We start from the raw sequence: 22,629 nt of genomic DNA on the forward strand, positions 1-22,629 counted from the left end.
ATGATCTACATCTGACAGACAATCCAAAAGACTGCACTGTTGCGCAGAAGGTTTTCACACAGTCTAATGATGGGACTTGGCAGGTCAGAATGACAGCTGGACTCGATCTTGAAGGACTTTTCCAACCCAGATGATTCTGTGATCCTGTATGGCTCCTCTTTTGCTTTGTTTTTTTTTGTTCTGTTTGGTTTCTATTGTATATATATGTACATATAGTATAGATAAATAGATGTACATACACATGTATACACTACATACACTAAACATCAGAATCATGTTTCCATTGCCTCAACTCATCAGAAAGCCCATCTGTAGTATCAGGAAAACTTCTCTTGTCATGGTATACTTAAGATTTACTTGTCCTCACTGAACTTCACAGTTTTCCAGATAAACTTCATGAAGATACTAGCAAAAGGCAAATTATATTCTAGGTGTTTTATTAAAGTGGACTTGGTCAAATTTAAGTCACATAGTGCCCTCTTCATGAACAGAGCCTCCATTTGTCAAAAATAAACATTGCAAAGTAGCAGACCTTTGCTTCCACTAATTTGCAACATTCTTTCCAGAAATAAAGAAGGAAAAGCAAATGGAAAGAGAAACATGTTATTTACACTCCTTAAGTCAATTATACAACTGGGTGATCAGAGAGTTTTCTGGTTTTTCAGTCAAATTAAATCAGTTGGTGCTGTGTAGCTCAGCCTTCAATTATGTTATGGATTGGTCAGAACTATTTTATTCACAAGTAGGCGTTCTTTTCTACCTATGGTCCCATCCTCTCATTTAACCCTTTCTTCTTATCTAAGTCAGTTTTTAAGGAAGAAGTTCAAAAAGAATCCAATGAAACGTGAATTAACTATTCTGCTTCTCAGATTCCCTGATCTACTAAATTTGCATGGCTTATTTTTCATTAGCTTAATATTTTCACACCGTTTCTCAGAAATATCTTCATGGAATTAGATCTTCAGCTGTCCCAAAGCACACCTTCTGTAGAAATGCATTGTCCTCTAAAAAAAAAAAAAAAGCATTTTGACCCCTGCCCTGATTTGCACAAGTATAGCAGTTCTGCAAAGAATAACATACTATGACAGCTTTTATACTATCTCTTGGTTATTCTTCTCCTCTCCATCTATCACTGTCTATAGAGTGAATGTTCCACAGAAAAAAATCTTTCTACCTAACTTGTCTGCATAGCCTTTTCACCAGAATCATAGAATTGTAGAATTATAGAATAGTTCAGTTTGGAAATGATATTTAAGATCACCTGGTTCTGAGTTCCTGCTATAGGCAGGGACATCCCCCTCTAGACTATGTTGCTCAAAGCCCTGCCCAGCACAGGGAGGGAGCATTCACAAGGAAGGATTCTTAGAACACATTTTTCAGGAATAGCAAATACTATGTTCTTTCAAAAATGTGAAATTATGAGAACACAAAGGGAAAAAAAAAGAGAAAAAAAAAAAAGCAAGCAAACAAAACAGTTATCACTCTCTTGAAGATAAGCCTTTGTTTTCACCCCCAAGCAATGATCATGCATATTACATGGCCTAATTCCTTTCTTAAAGATTTTCAACTACTTAAACTTCAGAAATTTCAACAACAATTTTACCACATAAGAAAAGGTAGTACAGAGATTACCCATTGTCTGAGCTCCTACAAATCACTTCCAATTTGGCTTAGAAATTTGCCTAATTTAGTCAGTTTCACAAACCAGATTAATCTTGCTAATCGATAAGATTTTTTTCAGCTCTCATATTTTCCCTGTAACCATCCTAAACTGCTGCCCTTTTCTGTCAACTTATCTTGTGATAAATGCTTGTTTCTCTTAAACAAGCAAAAAAATTCTATTATATCTCTGTATTTAAAACAATATAGATAAGAAAGTAAATCTTGAATAAAGCACGTATTAATAGCAAAGTATAGTTAAACCATGTATTACATGCTGCTTGTTTCCTGCAGTGCACCAGATTTTGAAGTTGAGCTTTTGCCTTGATCTTGCCATTTGAGCTAATCTATTTCTGCTAGGAAACACGTTGGCAATGGCAAGTGAAGGTCTTTATGGTCTAACTGAAATAATAATTTTCTCTAAAGCCTTGCTGGAGATAAACAAGCACTGATCAGAAGAATAAGGGGAGAAACAGATTTTAAGAACTGACAGGAAAACCTACTTCCCCTGCCTCTTATTTCTGCATATGAAAAGGTCAGAACTGCACTGCAGGGTTTTTCCAAATACAAAAATAAACAAAATAAAACAAAGCTCTGGGTTTTGGTTGTCATTTCCCCTATTGGAAACACTGAACTAACTGTTGTAGGTAGGTTAAAAAACTGCTATTTTTACTAGGAGACTCTGCTATTCCTAAATAACCTTTGAGAGGGCCACTGTTTATGGGGTATCCTTCTGCAGCTGACAACAAAAGGGGACACGTACGAATTAATTGGACCAAATCCTAATGTAACTTCTTTCCAAATAGATCCTTTGTTCTGGCTCATCTGAGCATTACCCAAGCCTATAGCATAACAAGAGGCACTTTTCCAGTGGTAGGGAGCTCATTATTATTTTAAATCAACATTAGACTAGGTAATATTTGCCCACCACTCTAAAAAATACATACATGTTATTAATTTATATACTTTTAATAAAGTTCCATGCATTAACTGGGAATAATTCTCTGTAGAAGATAAATTTCCTCTTTTCACTCCTACTTAGCTGTTAAACACCAGCTTGAGTATAATCAATTGAGATGAAATTCTGCTCAAATAGACTGCAGACACTGCTCACACTCAACACCATATAGCCTCTTAAAGCAAAGTAACTCTACTGTTGCAAGGGTTTTGAAGTCTAGAATTATCCAAAACAGACTTGGAAAACTATGAAAAATGTTCCTTCTTGGTCTCCCCCCTCTTGTGTTTTGTGGTGTGGGGGCTCTTGTGCTTTAAATGCATTTCATCTCAGTTCTCATTTTTTCCACAGCAAAGTTAATCAGTTTTTTCCTGTACATATTTTGTTGTTTATGCTGTACATGAACAAAATGCTTATACAGACATTAATTCATCTATTTCCTGCTCTATGTAGAGGATGAAAATGACATTAATTTCCATAGGAATCTCTCAGTTACAACATATTTGGGAATCCATCTCCTTTCCACACAGTTTTGCAGAAATGCGTAGTACGTACACCATTAAGAAGTTTTATCATAAATATTAGACTACTGAAAACACTGCCCATTGTGCAGGCTCCCTGCATCTACTGACACCGTGTCTGAAACTGCATCCCAGGGTTGAATTAATTATGCATTGCAACAGCTGTATAGATTCAGTGGTGCCAGATCTTCAGGACAAGTTTTTCTGTCAGAATAATGGATAAAGGAGCAACACCTTGACTGTGACCGCAGTCCAAGCTGAGTACAACCATTGGGTTTTTATTCTAGTGCTGCTGCAGAATGCTCTTAAACATGGATTGCATCATGTTAGTATTTCTTCTATGACAAGAGCTTTGCATTATATCTCATCCTAAATTTTACCAGAAAATTGCAAGGTTCTTACTGCTGGGATTACACTGGAATTTTTTGGATGTTCTTCTCAGTAAGAAAATGTGACAGATTATGAACTCTCTACCTCTGGAGCAGGGAGCATCTTATGTGACAGTCCAAGAGGAAAGTTCTAACCATGCAGAACGAGTTTTACAATGAAGCATCTTGAGGATAAAGGACAGAGGAGTGAAAGGAAGAGGGTAGGAATAGGAAGTTAGACCTCCAGAAGTGACTAATAGAGCAGTATCAGGTGGAAGGTATTTCTCTTTTATCTGAAGTGATAAGTTTAAGATGGAAGAAACAGAAAATGAGTGCTACATACACTAACTTGCAAGCATCAAAGCAGCTATATTTAATGTGAATCACCTTGGAGATAGTCAAATATATTCTGTCTTCGTTATACTTTAATCTACCTGCAAGGCAGCAACATTCACCATGAGAAGGATCTAGATAAGGGCACCTTAACACACTAGCCAGAAGGTTTCAGAATACAGAGCTTTTCAAACAATTTGCCAGAGTTCCCAAGCACATTTGTGGATGTGGACATTTAATTCCTTAACACTGAATGCATTCATAGGAAAAAAAGAAGAACAGCTTAAGAGGAAAAGGACAATAACATCACAAGAAAAATACTGTAAGAACAAAAACTGAATGTCAGTTTTGTCAGCTATCTAATCCCTATAAACCACATGATAATGACAGCACCACATGCTCAGCTATCACCTGCCCTTTTTCAGACTTCTCCTCATTTAGAAGTGCCTCCCATTCTTAGTGCCTCCCTCCTAAGAAGAGGGCTCTTATCCCCTGCTAGTAACATCACATTCACAGTACTCATTCTAAGGGGAATTTTTTGTTTTACATCTTTAGGTTATAGTTTCTGGAGTAGTTACTCCTCAGTGAAATGAAAGTCCTTTCCTTCAGGAAACACAAACACTCCAGAAATAACTTGCTGACTTAACTTTGACAAGGCATTAGAAAAACAAATTGTTTTACAATGATTAATCTACAATAATTTATGTTTACTTAAAACTAGTGTTCACACAGTTCATTCACGTCCCTCTGTCTGTGAAGCTACACAGATTGTTCTGCCATAAGTATCTCAGCTGCTTCTCACTGTGTTTCAACCCAAGTCATATCTGCCTAGACATGTGCAGGGTAGAAAGAACAAGCTTCACAAACAGTTGGATGTAGTGATCTCCTCATTACTCAGATATTCAGGTTGCTGCAGTTGTTTTTATTAGCATGACTACTTAAGAACCAGGAGCTGAACAACATTGTACTGGAAAAGTATTTAGGCCCTAATCCAAAAATGCATTTAAGGACATATAGAACTGCTATGAAATTGACTTTAATGGGATTATATGTGAATGTTTTGCTGTATTTGGGTGTCTATGAACTAAATTAACATAAGTAGGTATTGCAGAATTTATCTAATTACTCTCTATATTATAAATCTACCATTACAGACATTTCAGCATTTAAGTACTCGGGTTAGGAACTGTCAGTATGATTCTTCGTGGATAACTGCTTTAAACAGACAATCCTGCAACAGATTTGCTGATGATGAAGATGAGCAAACAGTTTACCACACATAGTCTGTAAATTCCAGTTTTCCTGACAAAGATAAACACAGGCATTTTGACGGGTATGTAAACTAAAGAAATGGAGTGCAGAAAATATACAGATAGTTTGACTTCTTCAAAAAAGAAAGAAAGAAAGAAAAGATTAGTTAAAGATTCCAGATACAAACAATAGCTTTCATTTTGATGTATTATGATAGAATTATGGGTTAAACTTATGGATTTCAACTCCTTATGAAATCTATGTTTAGGCAAAAAACCAGCTTAGTGGTAATGAATTGATGCAATCTAGTGAAAATGCTTTGTCACATGAATTATCTTCCTTCAGCATGTATCTTGTAACGAAGCGAGATGTACTTTTACATAAAGAGTAGAGATAATATAAAGAACAGAAACAAAGCAAATACACAGAAACAGTCTGTTTTCTGTTCAGCTGTGACAGAAATGAAATGCAAAATCTACAACGCTAAAATAGATGTGCTGAGAAGCACTGTGTACACCCAGACCAGAGTAAGTGGCATGGCTGTATGGTCACTGACACTCCCAACATTCCCTTACTGTGCAGACTGGCTGTGCTGTTGCTGCCCAATAGCAAGACCAGTCAGACATCCTGTGATGGAATCTGCATGTGCACCAATAGTTCAGAAAGAGGCACTAGCCCTGATTTAAACATAAACCGTCTGAACAATCTTACAGCTGAAATTTCTGAAAAACAATACAGCAAGTACAAATTTAAAAACTGAAAGGAAGCACCTTGCATGAGGTATATTTTTAAATACTTTTAATGCTTGTTTCTTGGAAAAGATCTTTGCAAAGCAAGATTAATTAAAACTGTGGATAAGTTCCTAAAGACTAATAGATGGAAAGCAGAAAAATGAAAACAGTCTTGTTCTTGGGATTTATTAGGTGGCTAAATAATTCTGACAGGTATAGTTTCACCCTTCCAACTATAGGACCACACAAGAAGCAGAAAAATCCCTAAAATCTTCAGAGAAGAACAGCTGTAAACGTCACTCTGTGACACTGCAGTGCTGTTCCCAGCATTCTGGCACAGATGACCTCAGCAAACAGTAACTGAAAATCCAGATTTTTCTAAACACTCCAAGAATTACTTTTGATTCAGATTCTCATGCTTCACTTTATCTCTCTCACTTTTATGCTTAAAAACTAATTATATTCTCTTTGTTAATTTAACGAATGAAATTCCAGATGAGACACTGGAATAGTTCTTCCTTCTATGTAAAATTAAACAAACAAGTTTCAGAAAAACCTAGTAAAGCTGGCTGTAGAGAAATGTAGTTAAATAGCTACTGTGGTTTTTTGCAGCAGTAATACACTGAGAGATCTAAAACTAAACCCATGTTCTAGTTCAGGTACAAGTTACTGGGGACATAAAATGATGAAAACTGAAGACTTTGACAAAAGATTTTTTCTTTATTTGAATATGCTGAATGGGTTGTTTTTTGGTGTTTTTTTGTTTTGTTTTTTTTTGTTGTTTGTTTGTTTTGTTTTTGTTTTTTTTTTAAAGTATTGCCTTGCAGCAACCTAACATACTCCTTACCTGTGCAATTCTAACACTGCAAAAGGAACATTTTTCTTCTCCTATCAAGAATTTTTACATGCAATATAAAGTCACTTATTGTCCCAACAGGACATTTCCATTTTTCTTCTATTAACTAAAATGATTTTTAGATTTTGATTAAGAAGCTGAAGACTATAAGCTGAAAGTTATTTATGGTCCTCTTGGGTTGATTCATGGTTTTTTTCCTAAAAGCAGTGTATCTTCAACACCAGCAGAAGCAACTGTCCTAACGAAGACAGTATAACATTTTTCCTGTCTATTATAGTAGCTCTCACCAAAATTCTTATAATCACTTGTAATGAAATCTTAAAATCCTTTGTACTTACACTCTTGGCCTCAGCCACTCACATTGACACGAGGTAAGGCTGACCTATTCCAGTCTTGGTTTTCTGGATCCATTTCAGCATCCTTTTCTGTGGAAATAATACAAAAAAACAGTGAATAATTCTGGTAACCTATAACTGGTAACTCTAGTAACAAATCACATTTCTAAAAGCACAAATGCAGATACCGTGGTTTTAATTACTTACATATGAAAACTAGCAAGAACGTGATCTGCCTTGGCCATTTTAAAACAATTAAACCAGTGCAGCATTTTGTCTCCTGTTACACAAAACCTCAAAAATCAGTTTTAATTGTGACTTCAATAGTGACAAAGATCTGTGCAAGAACAATGCTGCAGATCCACTCCAGGACAATCTGCCCCAGCTGTGGTGCTTGCTGACAATGTTGATCAATCCTGTCAGTCCTGCTGAGTAGCAATGACTTATGCTTCAATAGTGTTGGAACACATCAAGTTCTACAGATCACTTTTCTCAGATTTGTTACAGATATGTTATTGTGCCATTATGTCTGCAATACACCTGATTAACAGGACACTTAAAACACTTCCACTTACAATGCTTTCCAGCATAAATGTACTTGGAAGTGCTGCAGGCAGAAGACTCAGACCAACTCAGTGCAAGTTCATCTGAGGACCCTGGCTTTACTAGGAGCATCCCGATGCTACTGTGGATGTATCTAATGATTTAATTTTCGACACTCGTCTGAAAGACAGAAGGGGTATTTGCACTACAAAGCTGATGTCCTGCACTTGCAAGGTTTAACTTCCGAAAGCTATTCAAGTGCTAGATCTATCTTAAAAGCCTGTCAAGTTCCTCCTTTAGTACCTTATTTAAACTTCCTCAACAGTTCCAAAACCTAATCAGGTAACAATAACAAACTCAAACAGTAACTTCCCTTCCAGCCTAAAACAATATACAGCATTCACAGTTTGACACCACTGAAACATACAAATCCCACTGAGTTTAATAATGAACTTTGTTTTTTATGCGTTATCATTAATGGGTACTGCTTTTCTAAAAGCAGAAGCGCTACAATGCTCCCTTTACCAGGCTTGATTCATTTTAAAGCTCCATGATTTTTTAATGGCATCTTTGTAATCCCCTTCAAGCTCTTTTCAGTAAAAACACAGGGCCCCTCATTTAACCACAGCGATCTCTTGCTTTCTTATGCAAGTAAAAGGGATGAGGCAAACACAGGGAAAGACACGCACTTGGTATTTCTGTTATGCATGTAGAGAATCAAACTCAAAACCTGGAGTAAAAATGTTTTATCTGCAGTTTTCTTGCCAACAAGACAAGGCAAACAGAAAGAGCATTCCATTTGTTGATTCTGTATTATCAAGAGATGCTATTATCTCACTTCCACATTCTAGCCTTCCTTTATTTTTAGATTTTCTGAGACAGCAGAAGGCATAAATACAGTAAATGTAGGCAAACAGGTGAAATTAAGTTGTTGGCAGGAGTGACTGGTTTGTATCATAAGTATTATCATCCCCCTCAGCTCCTGCAGGGATACCAGGAGCAACCACTGCCAAATCCCATATTTTCAAAATGTAAAAATGTGGTGACTACGGACGAAAGTCCTTCTGCTCATCAAGAAAAAGTCTCTGAAATTATTTCTACACTTCAAAATCATTATGAGATCTTCTTTAAGAACATCACCAATGTTTAAAAAACAAATGAAATAAAAATTGCACCCTTTGACACCCATCAACAATGACTGAACATTTCTGGAGACTAAACAGTGGGCATGAGCAGAGTGAGTTGGCGGGTGGTGTGTTCTGGCAGTGGTGACTGTGGTAGTGGTTAACTTTTGCTGATACGGATTTTTATGAGCACAGCATGCATGTATTGTTCATTCCTAGTGAAAAATGTATAGTTAATGGTAGTAGCTGTGTTGAAAAATGGCATTTTGAAGATTTGAAGATGAGAATTTGCACTAACAAATAGCATTATTGTGCACTTTGTATGTGTTGTACTTTCCACAGAAATACATAGGAGGAATTACTGTTGGAGTGACCTACATAGTTTACACTGTGCGTTTTGTGATATAAATAACAGTATACTATACAAAAGCACATGAAAAGAAGAAATAGGAAATCCTGTCTATTATCTGAAAACCTCAGAGTGATCCACCAGTCATAAATATATATCAAGTATTTACTTTCACCACAGTATTAGCAAGATGGTTGCATGATTGCTAATTTGTACTATACTTCTGTAGATTTTTTAAGTCCTAATACAGCACCACTGTAAAAGAAGAAGTGGCAGCCTCAGTTGGCTGTGGACCTAAGCCTACTGTCTAGATCTAAGGAGCTCTCTCATATGGCACTCTAGTCTATGGAGTGAACACTACTCATCCATTTACATAGTTTCACTTGGACTGCCTCTTCAAAAGTACTACACAGACACCTACACTCAATGCAGAACTGTCACCTCAAAGCATAGAAGAAGCATAGACATATGGTTAACACACTTAGCATTCTCTGCTGTACCACGGTACTTCTTACAGGTCAAATTAACATATACTACCTGCCTTCACAGTAATTAGGTCATGTAAGGCCAACAGTAGTGAAAACAGCATAAAGCTGAAATTTAAGATGTGAAAAGATCACAAAAATCAAAAGTTATTTTTTTATGTTGAAGGCAGTTATACCAGCACAGCTTTTTCTTCACACTGTATATGAAAACTACTACTAAATAACCTCAGCAAATTTCAACAGGAAAATAGAAGCAATACTTTCTTTCCAACAATGAACTTTCTAAACCATCAGTGCATTTTTTTATATGGTATTTTGTAGAGAGCCTGCCGTATGACCAGTATGGTCTTGATCTCAGTTAAATGCGTTCTTAAGATACTTAACACGTACAGCTTCATTGCTGAGATTTTTACAAGGTTGTCAAAGAGTAATACTGTTTTTCATCCCACTTTATTTGACTTTGCCTCAATAGGTAGCAATTAACAAGTGTTTTTAGATGCTGGCAAAAAAACTGCCCCTTTTGATGTTTCTACATAGCTGTCGCCCTGGAGATAAAGGTAGATTATTCAATCTTGACATTATAATTGCGAACACAAGATAAAAGACTGGATTAGCAACTCCATAACTTCATGCCTGGGAAAAAAAAAAAAAAAAAAGAGAGATCACCATGAGGTGATTTTACTTCAGTTTTGATGGTTTAAGGAACTCCTTCAGGATGAAGTGGGGGAGAATATCACATCTTGAAAGTGTATATAATAGTGTATATAATGATTTATATAATCTTTTTCACATTCCAGTATAAAACATAACTATTATATTTTATTTATACAGTCACAGAAGAACACCAGGATATTCCTGACAGATGATTTATTCAAATCTAAATACTAGATACTTTCTGCTACAGCTATTTACAGCTAAATACAGCTATTTTTTTTTTATTTTTTTTTTTTTTTTCCTTTTTCTGCATAGAAATAACAGAAAACATGGAACAGAGGACTGGCTTTTACAACCTGTTGCCTCTAAGGAATTGCAGAGAACAAACCAGAGATTGTTGCACTATAAGCACATTGTATAAACGACTTCATTTCCTACTTAAAACATTGTGTCTTCCTCATAGCAAGCACAGCTCACCAAAATTCTGTGGCTGAGAATTTGTGGTCTAAATCAACAAGGAAATTGAACTGCTAACTGACCCATGGATATCTTTCCAGGATTTTGGTGTGCATTAATTTAATAGTATTTGAGCAGAAATTTGTTTATTTATTTTCCTTTATAATGCTGTTGATCCATTTGGTGGAAAAAAGAATAAAGACAGGCTTTGGACCTACCATCCTATCCATGTGCTTATCAACCTGTGGACGAAAAAAAAACCATGAAAGTAATATACAGTGCAACAAACAGTTCATTTAATGTTAAGATTAATGTTATGCATTTAAAGAAGCAGGATACTTCTACCACTTAAAGGGTACATGATTTTTTACTGTACTCAGATTTATTAGATGAAAAAAAATCTCTCTCAAAGAGAAAAAAAGAAAAACAGCTCACTTTTTTCTGTATAAAATGCACAACCTGAGGAATCCCAAAAGGTTTTAATGAAATAAACAATGCAGCTGTTACAATTTTATATATATATATAAATATATACACACATATTATTTAAGTTGTTGAAGCCAATGGGATTGAATTTTGGAATCTGAACCTGTTCCAAGCATTAAAGGACTAGTCAGAATCACAACAGCTTAAGTTAATTCTTAAAAACATTTTTCCCCCGGAAGACAGTAGGATGACCACACAAATCCAACCTAGCTGGTTGTCATGTGTATTCCATATATGAAATACAAAGACAGAAGTGCAAAGCATACAAAAATATTCACATTGCACTGCAAAATTAAATACAAATCTGAATCATTGGGCAGTTAATTTTGCTGGTCTGCAGGAAGGAGAGAATTTTTAATACCTATTACTGAAAACTAGTATGTAGCAAGAGATCACAAGGAGAGATAGCCTAATACCCAGCAATAAAACAATCTTCTCTTAAAAACACCATTTCCTACTGCTCTCAAGGAATCTCACTTTAAGCCACTGGCATGTCAAACAATGAACATTAATGTTAAGAAACATTTTCCTAATTTTGAATCATTATTTAGAATGGCATTTATATTGGTAGTAGTTGGTAGTGCTCTGTAATTTCATTTACATTTTTGTTTTTAAACAATGTCTGATTTTTTGAGAGGAACACCTAAAACTTCAGTCAGAACTGTCTGCTTTCTGAGAACAAATCAAAAAACTACTAAAATACTATTGTATGCTTTCAAGTATAAAGGAATTCATCAAATGAATACATTAAGGCATGGGTCTCAGTGCTGCACATGACCACTATGTCATTTCTTCTTTCAAATTCTTGAAATTTATTCAAATGTAATGAGGGGAAGACTCTCACTATGCTAATTGTAGACACAGATATTGGTTTCCCTTAAGTTGTGGCTCTTTAAATTATTTGAAGATTTAATCTCTTTTTTTACTAGTTGCAATTCACATTGAAAGAAATCCTTTGAAAACAATACACAGGTTTAGTTTTAATTGTGGTTTTTAGGGTATTTGTAAATATGTGCAACAATTCATTTATCAGGAGATAAGCCTATTTTGGTAAACAGTCCAGTATGGCTTTTTCTGTTTTTCACTCTTCTCAGTATTTTACCCCATTATTTCTAACACTTTCTTATTGAACAGAATTAAACTTATTACATTTTTGAATAATAATGCTTGATCTTCACAAGATCATTTGCAGAGAAAAGATATTCCAACTGTTTCTTAGTTTAGGGCCAAGCATCCAATACATTGCAGATTGGGAGAATTTCACATATAAACACTATGTCCATTCACTCAGTGTTAGAAATATCTCTAGCAAACATAACTGAACACTCCTTGCACACTCCAGCACTTGACACATTTCTTCAAATGATGCTTGTTCAAAGCAAAATCTGAATACATGAACATTTACTGAAGGAGCAAATCTATAGATGGCCTGTATGCCAGCCAATGATCAGAACAGAAAGTTCTCAAAGATAAAGTGGGAAAGAAATGACTTGTGGCAGTGCTGACTACTGGAAAGGTTATCACGTGTTAGAAATGTGACATGCCAAGTATTAGTCTCAAAATTTGACCTTATTTTCTGGAGAACATAAGGCTTCTCAGAAATCCAAGTGATTTTAAGGAACGTAGGGAAAATCTGAACAAATAAATTCCCAGAACTCACCGGAGGATTCAAAACGAACTTAGGGAGAAAATGGAAGAGAAAAAAAAAAAAGTGCAACATATTGCCAAAGCTGTTTAAATGCCCAGTGATACTCAGAAGCAACAGTTACATTTCAGCTAAATAGAACCAAGGAGACCCAGCTCAGGGGAAAAGCTCAGAGAGAAACAAAACTAAAAATATGCTGAGGCTTATTAAATGCACATAGAATTACCAGGAAGAATCTGCAAGGAGCCACATGCACCTCCCTGCTTCTCCATCAAGTTGGGGTACCAACATGGATCCACTATCAGATGTGGAATGTTCTGGCTGAACACCATACTAGTCCAACACTAGTAGGACACTGTAGAGATTTTCTGTACACGTCCCAGACCAGGAAAAAAAGCTCTCTTGCTATGTAACAGAGACTGGTCTACATAGGATGTTACTGTATTATTGAATAGATTTAGTGAATGAATACTAGACAATGTGATGAACTTTGTAAATGTTTAATAAGCTCCCGAAACATTATGCAGTATTAAAGCCAGAGAAGTGAGACTGAGTAAGTGTCCATCTCCATCCCTGTCTGTAAAATATGTTCATGTATCTTCAGCATCTAACAATGTCCTATGAACTTCCCATCTGCACAGAGCACTTCACTTTCCTTCTGGTTAAATATCACACTCCAGCATCATGGCATAATTTAAACAGAGTTTTGGGCTTCTGATGATCATGCTTGCTTTTAAGGGACTGCATACAGTAAGATCACTGTTGAGCTAAGTTCATACTTGATTTTAATTTTTACTAGAAAAAATTCAAGTGACCTTCACAATTACAAAAACCTGGGGGAGCAGTGTACCATTTAAAGTTTATCTTAGATGGAGTACTTCAAGAAGAAAGTCAGAAAAATATACTTTCTGCTATAACACATGGGCATTCACAAAGTTGTAATTGAAAAGGATACCTAAACCTACGCAAAGAATAATAAACTCTTAAGAAAATGGAAGGTGAACATCTATTGTGAAATGTGGCTGCATCTACTTTTTGGGGTTGTTTTTTTCCCCCCTCCATAACTCAAGAGATGGTACTAGTGATTTATATTTGCTTAATGTGATACTTTAAAATGATTTAAATTTCTCAGTATTAGAAATTATTCAATGAGTATTTCAAAATCAGATCTTTGTCTAGTTAATAGAACAATTGCAGTCTGCTCACCATGGATTTTTTCCTCTTGCCTTCTTGTATCTATACTGACTATAGCAATAATCAATAATGCAGATACACTTTCTGTATTAGTGATAGTACATCTGAGGCAATCCAACTGCCAATGTTGTTTATAAACCAGAAATATCAAGTCTGAGAAAACAAGAATAACCCCTGTAGAATATAAATAATGATGTTTTGTAAATCTTTGCTCATCTTTAAGTAAAAGACAGCATGAAATGCAGAACTTAAGAAAATGACAACTCACAACTCCTATTTGGAAAACTTTGCCCATTTCAAATATAAGACAATCATGTGGCCTCACAGCTATTTCAAACCAGCACAGCTCTTGTGAGTTCAGATAGTAAAACGCTGGTTACTTTTATCTTTTTTCACCACCTCTTGGATAAATGAAAATAATAGAATGGTGACAGACTACACAACATCAAGTCCCCTGCAAGACTGTAACATTGCCCTCAGATTCTTCAGCAAGACCAGAGCCTGAACATCAGCAGAGGCTTATCAGCACCCTGTTTCCCACCTGCATGACCAGGGTGTCACAGCCAAGGGGCAAAATGGAGGTCCACAGTCCTGAGGCTTATTTCTTCTCTTCTATCATTTTAGCGCAATTCTTTATTCACATTTCTGTTAATCGCACACATTTCATTAGCACTAATTTCCTGTCTAAAATCCAGGAAAGAAAGTTTGCCCTCAAGGCAGGAAGATTAGCAGAATCATAACTTGAGTTATTTTTACAATGCCCTTAAAAGGAACAGGAAGGAAGGAACACCAGAAATGATGTACCATTATTAAGTGTGTGGCCTTATTTTATAGAATTCATTGACTTAAAATGATAATGGAATTACCGCAAAACAGCAGTGTATCTGTTAACATCACTTGATGGTATCCTAACAAATGAATGCAATGGCTTAAGACTGTTTTGAAATATTTTAAATGTCTTAAGAAGGTGTTAAATTATTAAAAAAAAAAAAGAAAAAAAAATGTTTTCCTTGAAGATTTATTAATATAAAAACAAACGCAAGAAACTAATACAACATGGATTTTTCTTATTAAGATATTGTAGAAACAAAAAAGTATTTCCATTTCTGGACGTACTTAGCATTTTAGAGTTCTTTACAGTGTGTGAAGAACTTCTCTTTCCAAAGTGCATCGTTCTTATCCACTAGGCTAACTCAAACTGTTGCTGCTAATTGGCAGCAGGTCTACAAATAGTGGGAGAAGTACTACTTCAGTTAAAGATTCAGTTTTGGAGTTTTGCTGATTGTTCTGCTTTCTGGAGTTTTGTTTTGATTGGTTGGATGTTTTATTTCTTATGTGGTGATGGCAGTAGAGATTGTGCTTTTGCATGATTTTTTTAATATTTGTTTTTTAAATAGGAGTGAAGTGTACTTTGTAAACTAGTATAACTCTTCAGAGATGAATTCTGAGTACTAAGCAGACTTTTGGACAAGAAATTCTTCCAGGGAATGTTTGCCCCTGAAGGCAAGAATTCTACCAATTTCAATGAGGTCAACACTCTTAACCTCAGTCTTGAAAAGCATCTACAAAGCAAATACAGCATACTGGAAAGCAACATAATTTAATCACACTTTCTCTTGAAATAAGATTAAAGATATGAAAGTAAGAGAAGAGTAAAAATGACTCAGCAAAGCAACAATGGCATAAGGTAGTATTGTTTTGTAGTCCACTTCTGAAGCAAGTGAGCAACCATTTGATAAATCAACAAAACCATTGGGTCCTTTTTCAATGTTCAGGGGAGTCCAAAGCCTGACAAAAAGGTTCATATCAAGGTGCTCTCATCAGAATTGCCAACATGCAATCTCCAGCAAATCTGCATCTCCTGACAGATATAAGTTCTTTACAAGATGTGGGATAATCCATCAGGAAACAGCATAGATAAAAAGGGCATAGCCCGGAATCCCAGGTGAAAATGGGACATGCACTAAGGCATTACTTCTGGACCCAATCCATGCTTTCACATCTGGAGATAATGTTGAGAAACAAGCTAGGACAGACATTTTCTCCTCACCATGGGCAAATTTCATTGTCTTAAGGATCTGGCTGCACTGAAGCAAGTTTCTTCCCAGAACATCTGATTTCAGAAGATTTAATGCTCTCTAGTTCTCCATAAAAACTAAAATATTTGGAAAACCCTAATCCCATTATTCAGAAAAGGTTTTTTTTGAGAACATTTTAGAGAGGAGGCAAAGGGGGAGCTTCCTATACAGCCAAAATACGTTGACAATATTTTTCAAAAATAAAATAGTTCCATTCTACTACTGTTAGCAAGTATTTATTTTGATTTCAGAATTTGCTTTTACTTCTCCAATGCTTCTTGAAACAGAAGTTTCCTCCACTACCCAGTTCTGTCCCTCTGCAGCTTAGGAGATGGTGCTGGACTAATCCCATTTGTTATACACTCCAGCATCCCCTGTGCCAGCCAAAAAACAGGAGCAAGCTCTGTAACACCTTGTAACACTCATACATGTCCATGAACTAGAAAGGATCATCCAGGAAGACTACACTGTAAATTATATGCAGGGGCTTCTCAGTGGGGAATCTCAATCTGAAAAGAATCAAGAACTTTTCAGCTCATTTGGGCTTGTAAAAGGACAGCAGAAGTCTGGTATCATATCTTTTTACTGCTCTATTACATAATCCATGCTAGATTCATAAATAATACCATCTGAAGTACCTGGAAAAGCCAGATGAATCAAATACTTGTGTGTGCATACACAGCTGTAAATGCACTATACCCAAAGCTATTGTGGAACAAATACCAAGCAAAATGAAATGGGTAGTTTGAACAACAATTTCTACAGTGGACATATTGCAAGAAAAACATTTTGGTTTTTTTTTTAATGAAGTTCCCAGTTTTCTTTCCATTTTTGTTTCATTTGTCTGTTCTTCACACCCATTATTTATCCCAACACAGCACCAGAGAATCACCAGCAACATCCTCAAAAAGGCTCTTTGGGACTCCTAGGAGTTACTGTTAAAGTTCAGCCAAACTAAAGGAAATTACAGATCTATTAGCTATTATTGGTTAGATCCTGACTGTGTATTGGGAATGTTTTCCCTCCTGCTGATATAGCTCAAACATCTTCTTAATATTGCCAAAATTTGTCCAAGGCATAATATTAATCAGATAAGAGTCTGCCTTTCAAGCAATGCTTAAGATACAAGGGGACTCCATATTTCTACTAGGAACTACATAAATTCAAGACAAGATACATTGTTACTCTAAGCATAGATTACAGCAGAATAAACAAATCTCTCACTGAAATAATTTACATGAGGAGTTCACAGATTACTTTTGTTTTATTGTCAGTGATAAGGAACAGAAAATCCACATAGGTTCACTACAGAAACAAACAACTACTATTTCACTACACCCATCTCATTTGCAAACATGTCCTTTCAAGCATGTTTTGTTGAAGGTCAAGAGGAAAACGCACAATCACCTACTGTTAATATATTAGTGGCATACCCCTTACATACCAATTCCTCTGTTTCCAATTGCTTTGTTGCTACTGGATAAGTTCAGTAACCAGACCACAAACAGCTACTTTCATATGTGTATTTGTGTGGTTTAAAGCATAATGTAAGTAGGTTGAATCAATGACTACTACCTCAACCTGGAAAAAACACCACTGCTAATGCCACTATTCTTTCAGTGACCTTACAAATCTGCAGTACTATTTTACTGTTATTTCAATCTTATGGTGCTTAAATACTTTCTATTTTTAAGTACAGGCAGATTCTAATATAAACAATCACTTTAACTTGTAACAGGTATACCATCAAGAACAACTAGACAGCTACACTTCCAGAACGCATCTGAAACACCCAACAAGTCCATGGGCACCCTCAACTTTTGAGGACTGCCCTACAGCATAATCAATCTAGTACACAACAATAAAATGCCATTGGAAATAGTAAAGTTGTTAAGACGCAAGGATTAATATTGTAGTCAGGCAAGCAAATGCCTTGTCCTTCAAAGCTGCTTAAGGGGGAAAGGGAGCAGAAAGGTTTCCTCTTTCATCTGTCCCCAGCAGAGAAACTAATCAGAACAGCCATCCTGACACCTCCCAGGGTGACTTGCAATCTGAGCTTCTACAAGAGTGCGACAGTAACATACACTAAAACTCCTAGTTTCTGGAATTAGTATTGGGATTTATCACAGCAACATGCTCTGGAAGGAGGCACAAAGCACGCAATTGCTTATGGGAAGCTGGCTGCTAAACTAAGGAAAATTATGAAGTGGTTCCACTCCACAGAACAGAAGTAATGAATTTGGGAAACTAGTACAGGCACTCCAAATGGATTATGCCATATGCATATGCTGCCTAATGTGCCCTCAGCAACCCATAAAGAAGCCACTCTCCTCCCCCATACTCTTACAAGACATCATAGTATCTATATGCTGGGGTTTAAGGAAAATTGATGTCCAAAGTCAACTGGAGGCTAGTATTTGCAGAAATACATTTACCCCAGCTCAGGGGAGTGGGACACACAGCACTATCTACTGGAAGTTTAGCCTCTGCACTAAATGTTCTCTGCTATCCCACCTGTCTCTTTGCTGAGCCTCCAACAAGGAGTTACATGGCTACAGCTAAAGTTCAGTACTCCCAAATGAAAGTATTCTACCCACAGGCGTATTGTGCTCAAATGCCACAAAACAACAACAACAACAAACCTATCTATTCTCCTCTAACTAAAGAAGGATTTTTAATTAATGAACTTGACTAATTAGTAACAGCTGTCAATGAAGAGAGCAGGTACAAACATCACTCTTTCAATTAACTCATGAGATTCTTAGATTGAACTTGTATTTGAGAGGAAGTTGTTTAGAAAACTAGGAAAAACACATGCATAGGTCATTATATTTATTCCCCTGATCACATTTTCTCCATCCAGAGATACCTCTCTATCAAATGCAGAGCATTAGTACTAAGACTTAACCTTTTTAGTTTGGTTCATACAATATGAAAGCATACCATTATTTTCCCAAAACTAATGCAGTCTTACCTTGCAAATGATAAAGCAAAATACAGAACATATACTTGAATTCATCCTGAAACAATTATTCTTTGACCATAATTAGATATTTCAAAAAAAAAAAAAAAAAAATCAGTTTCTATTATAAGTTTTCTGAAAGGCTTGATTTGAACTGTGTAAAACTAGGCCCCAGTAAAACCAGAGCATAAAAGCCATTTCTGTCACATTCTTCTCAGCCACTTTTTTGTTAAGTTTCACTTATGTTTCCTTTAACACCATTGCAGTCTCAGTTTGTCACTACAGACAGACTGTACCTATGTTTTTCATTCCTTGGATGACAATTGCAAATCCACAAATAATAAGAAAGAAAAATCATAATAATTCTTTATAGGACCCTGAAGAATCAGTGTGATCTCATTTCACTCAAATAAGATGACAGTATTCCTAACACAGCAGTTGTCTCAACACATCTTAGATTTTGTGAAAATCCAGAGTTTCAGAAGTATTTGCTCTACAGAGAATCATCTAACAAGCATATCTATCATTACTTTTGGAATGCATTTCCCAAGGCCGAACTTATGTGATTCTTCTGACTCTTCTTCTTGTAAGGCACTGCTGTAAGTCTGCCTGTTCCCATGTTCCCAGCAGCAAAAGAAAATTAAATCAGGTACTACCATTAATGTCATCAGTTGCTGTAGATTTTCCAACCAGAAGGCTAAATTGCCAATTAAAATAGAAATATTCAAATGAATACTCGATACAAATTGTTTACTTTCTAACTATATGCTATAAATGTCACACTAACTGTCACACAAATAGAGCATAAAATGTTCTTAAGAATGAAGTGGTTTGGAAACCAGCCTTTTATTACAGAAGTCATAAAATAAGGGGACAAAATTAGGGAAGAAGAACGTCTTTCCTGAGTTATACCCAAAACTTTATCATAGCCATGCTGATCACCCACTGGCTTTGTACTTCAGGTTGAGTCGCACAGACACCCAGGGAGATCCATTAGAGATCCTTTTGGAACTACAGAAGTAGTTCCAAAGTAAGTAGACAGACGTGGTTTGTGACCAGGAGGTGTCTGTCTACATACTGGACCGAGAACTCCCTTCTTCAAATTTTGCACCACCAATAATATTAGTTCTATGTTAATAATAAATTATTTTAAGTAGTCTACAATCATTACTGAATTATTTAAGTAATTACATGGTAACTGAGTCCCAGGATTTTCCAAGCAGAAGGAATTTTGCAGTATATATATTTTTATACTGTACCACCTTTGAAATCTTGAAAGATAAAAGGAAAAACAAAACAAACTGTCAAAAAAGAACACAACCATCTGGATGTTAAGTTTTAAAGTGCTGAGATAGCTTTCTGGAAAAAAAAAAAAAAAAAAAAAAGCAGCTCCAAAGATCATCAACTTGTTTAAAAAAATCTTAAAAATAAATAAATAAATGATAAATAAATAAATAATGAATAAAAATCAGACTTCATCTTACTTTGTAAATAAGCTTTCAGTGTTAGGTCTCTGCATTTTGTGTGTATATACATCCAAGGGTTTGCACACATCCTATAGCCAAAGCCTGTAGAAACAAATTGAAAATTCCTATTCATACAAGTGACTTTCAGAACATTCCATTGATATCCGAACTCATAACAAAACTGCAGACACATCACCACATTAACTTGTTCACTTCTCTAGACATTGTCTAACTAGCACAGTTAATGGGAGGTAGGAAAGCTTGAGGGATCCTGACACATTTAGAGAAAGCAGGAAAAAAACCCACAGTGGACCACTATAAGCTCTACCTGAAAAAGTAATTAAACAATATTTTGAAATAAAACTTTAACTGCTCAGGAATAACAGAAAGTAAAAGATCATATTCCTTTCTAGTTTTGAAGAAAAATAAATCCAACTTTGGTTTTCAAGTTAAAAGTATTAGTGTATGTGTATATTTAACTTGAGTAGAATTTGTGCCTATGGACAAAAAAAACCACTAGGGACTAATTGCTTCACTGTAAGGAACTAACTCTCCTCAGTTTGTTCAACAATTGGACTTAAAATCAGCCCTCACTCATTAGTAACTAGTGTTGTGGCACAGCAGTTCTTGATGATAAAACTGACAGCTAAAAGGAAACAACTTCCACCACAAACACCACACTGATATTGTAGCTTCGCTTAAGGAGACTTGCTCAGCACCAACTACCACCTCAAATGATAAGTTGCTAAAGCAGAAGTCTGGAAAGGATGCAGTAAATAGCTCTGGAGACACTATTAAATGTTCTTCATACACACATCCACACAACTTTGATTCCAGCTTCTGAGGTAGATCTGAAGACAGCAGCCTGACTCATCCAGAATGTAGACAACATTCCTAACATAGGTAAGGTTGTGGTACAGAATATACCCTGTTCAAATCCACTTCAGGCCTAATTCTTCCTGTATGCTAACAAGTAGCAAAATTACAAAAATCCTTTATTTAATGCTTTATATCAGGTTTAATCACAACACCACACACATTACTAATTATAACTCAGCTTTGAGCTTATTAATCAGAAACTTATGCTCTTTTTCTAGTATTTGATAATATTCTCTGAAGATTGATCCAAGTCCTTAAACTGTTAGATCAAGAAAATTGACATGGAAAATAGCTGTGACAAGTATGAAGCCCTATTACAGATTACCCCATCACTCAAGGTGGATGATCTTTGAAGGAGACCTGTGGCAAGTACAACCACAACTTGGTGATTTATTCATCAAATTAAGAAGACACCTTACTGGGGCTTAGGAATTTTCTTTCACCTTGCACAAAACAATTCGTTCAAGCAACGTCCATGAGCTTGCTAGATTTAGATGTCTTATTTTTCTACCCTCCTCTCTCATAAGGCTAAGATTTAGAAGTACAAACTGCAAAATATTGCATGCTGATGGTACTACAGTAACTGCAGTAGCTCAATTTTTCTAAAAATTGTTGTGCTGGTGTTTCAGGTGAGGTGTACAATGTACTCATTATGCACCGTAATTTTTAGTCCCTTTTTTACCTGCATGCGTATTCCCTTAACAGTGGAAATTATAAATATTGAAATAGACTAAGCCATTAATTCCTTGCTAGTCACCATAAAAGATACCAAGGAAAAAAGTTTTTGTTTTGCTCAAGTCATCACGGTACCATAATACTCCTATTGTGAACATTCCTGTTTGATCCCAACAGCTCATATGGCTGGGTATGAAGCAGGAACAGGTAGCTGGACAGTTAATAGAATTTGGTACCAGCCATAAAGAAGTTAAAGGTGGCAAGATCCCTTTAGTGTTCTTTTTGTCAGTCCATGCTGCATACATATGTAAGCAGAATTCATCTCTTCTTACATATGTGTATGTGTAATCCACTAATATTGTCTATGCATTTGAAATAAAATATTGACACAAACTCACTTATTTTAAATTTACTTCTACATCAAGTCTGAAGAGATAACAAGACTCAAACACATTCAGAGCTTTAGCACACAAGAACCCCAGAAGAATAATTTAAGACTCTCTTGAGTAAGATCATTTAATAACTCTTTAGATGTTAAGAGGTTTTATATGCTTTAAAAAAAAATCATTTCCCAATTGCAATGTCATGATATTGCCTCTGAGAGCAAAGAGATAAAGTGATACA

At 35.8% G+C, this 22,629-nt stretch overlaps 1 long non-coding RNA gene across 1 annotated transcript; it reads right to left on the reverse strand.

The window, feature by feature from the left end:
• Positions 1–420: 420 nt before the first annotated feature.
• Positions 421–7,100, reverse strand: LOC107315791 (uncharacterized). The gene is made up of 2 exons (XR_001556059.2): positions 7,013–7,100; positions 421–1,004 (listed from the first exon to the last, which is right to left on the reverse strand). It is a non-coding gene; the product is annotated as an uncharacterized LOC107315791 (long non-coding RNA).
• Positions 7,101–22,629: the final 15,529 nt, after the last annotated feature.

Source organism: Coturnix japonica, chromosome 8, assembly GCF_054131305.1.
Source record: "Coturnix japonica strain WE chromosome 8, WE-NBRP24, whole genome shotgun sequence".
NCBI classification, from domain to species: Eukaryota; Metazoa; Chordata; class Aves; order Galliformes; family Phasianidae; genus Coturnix; species Coturnix japonica.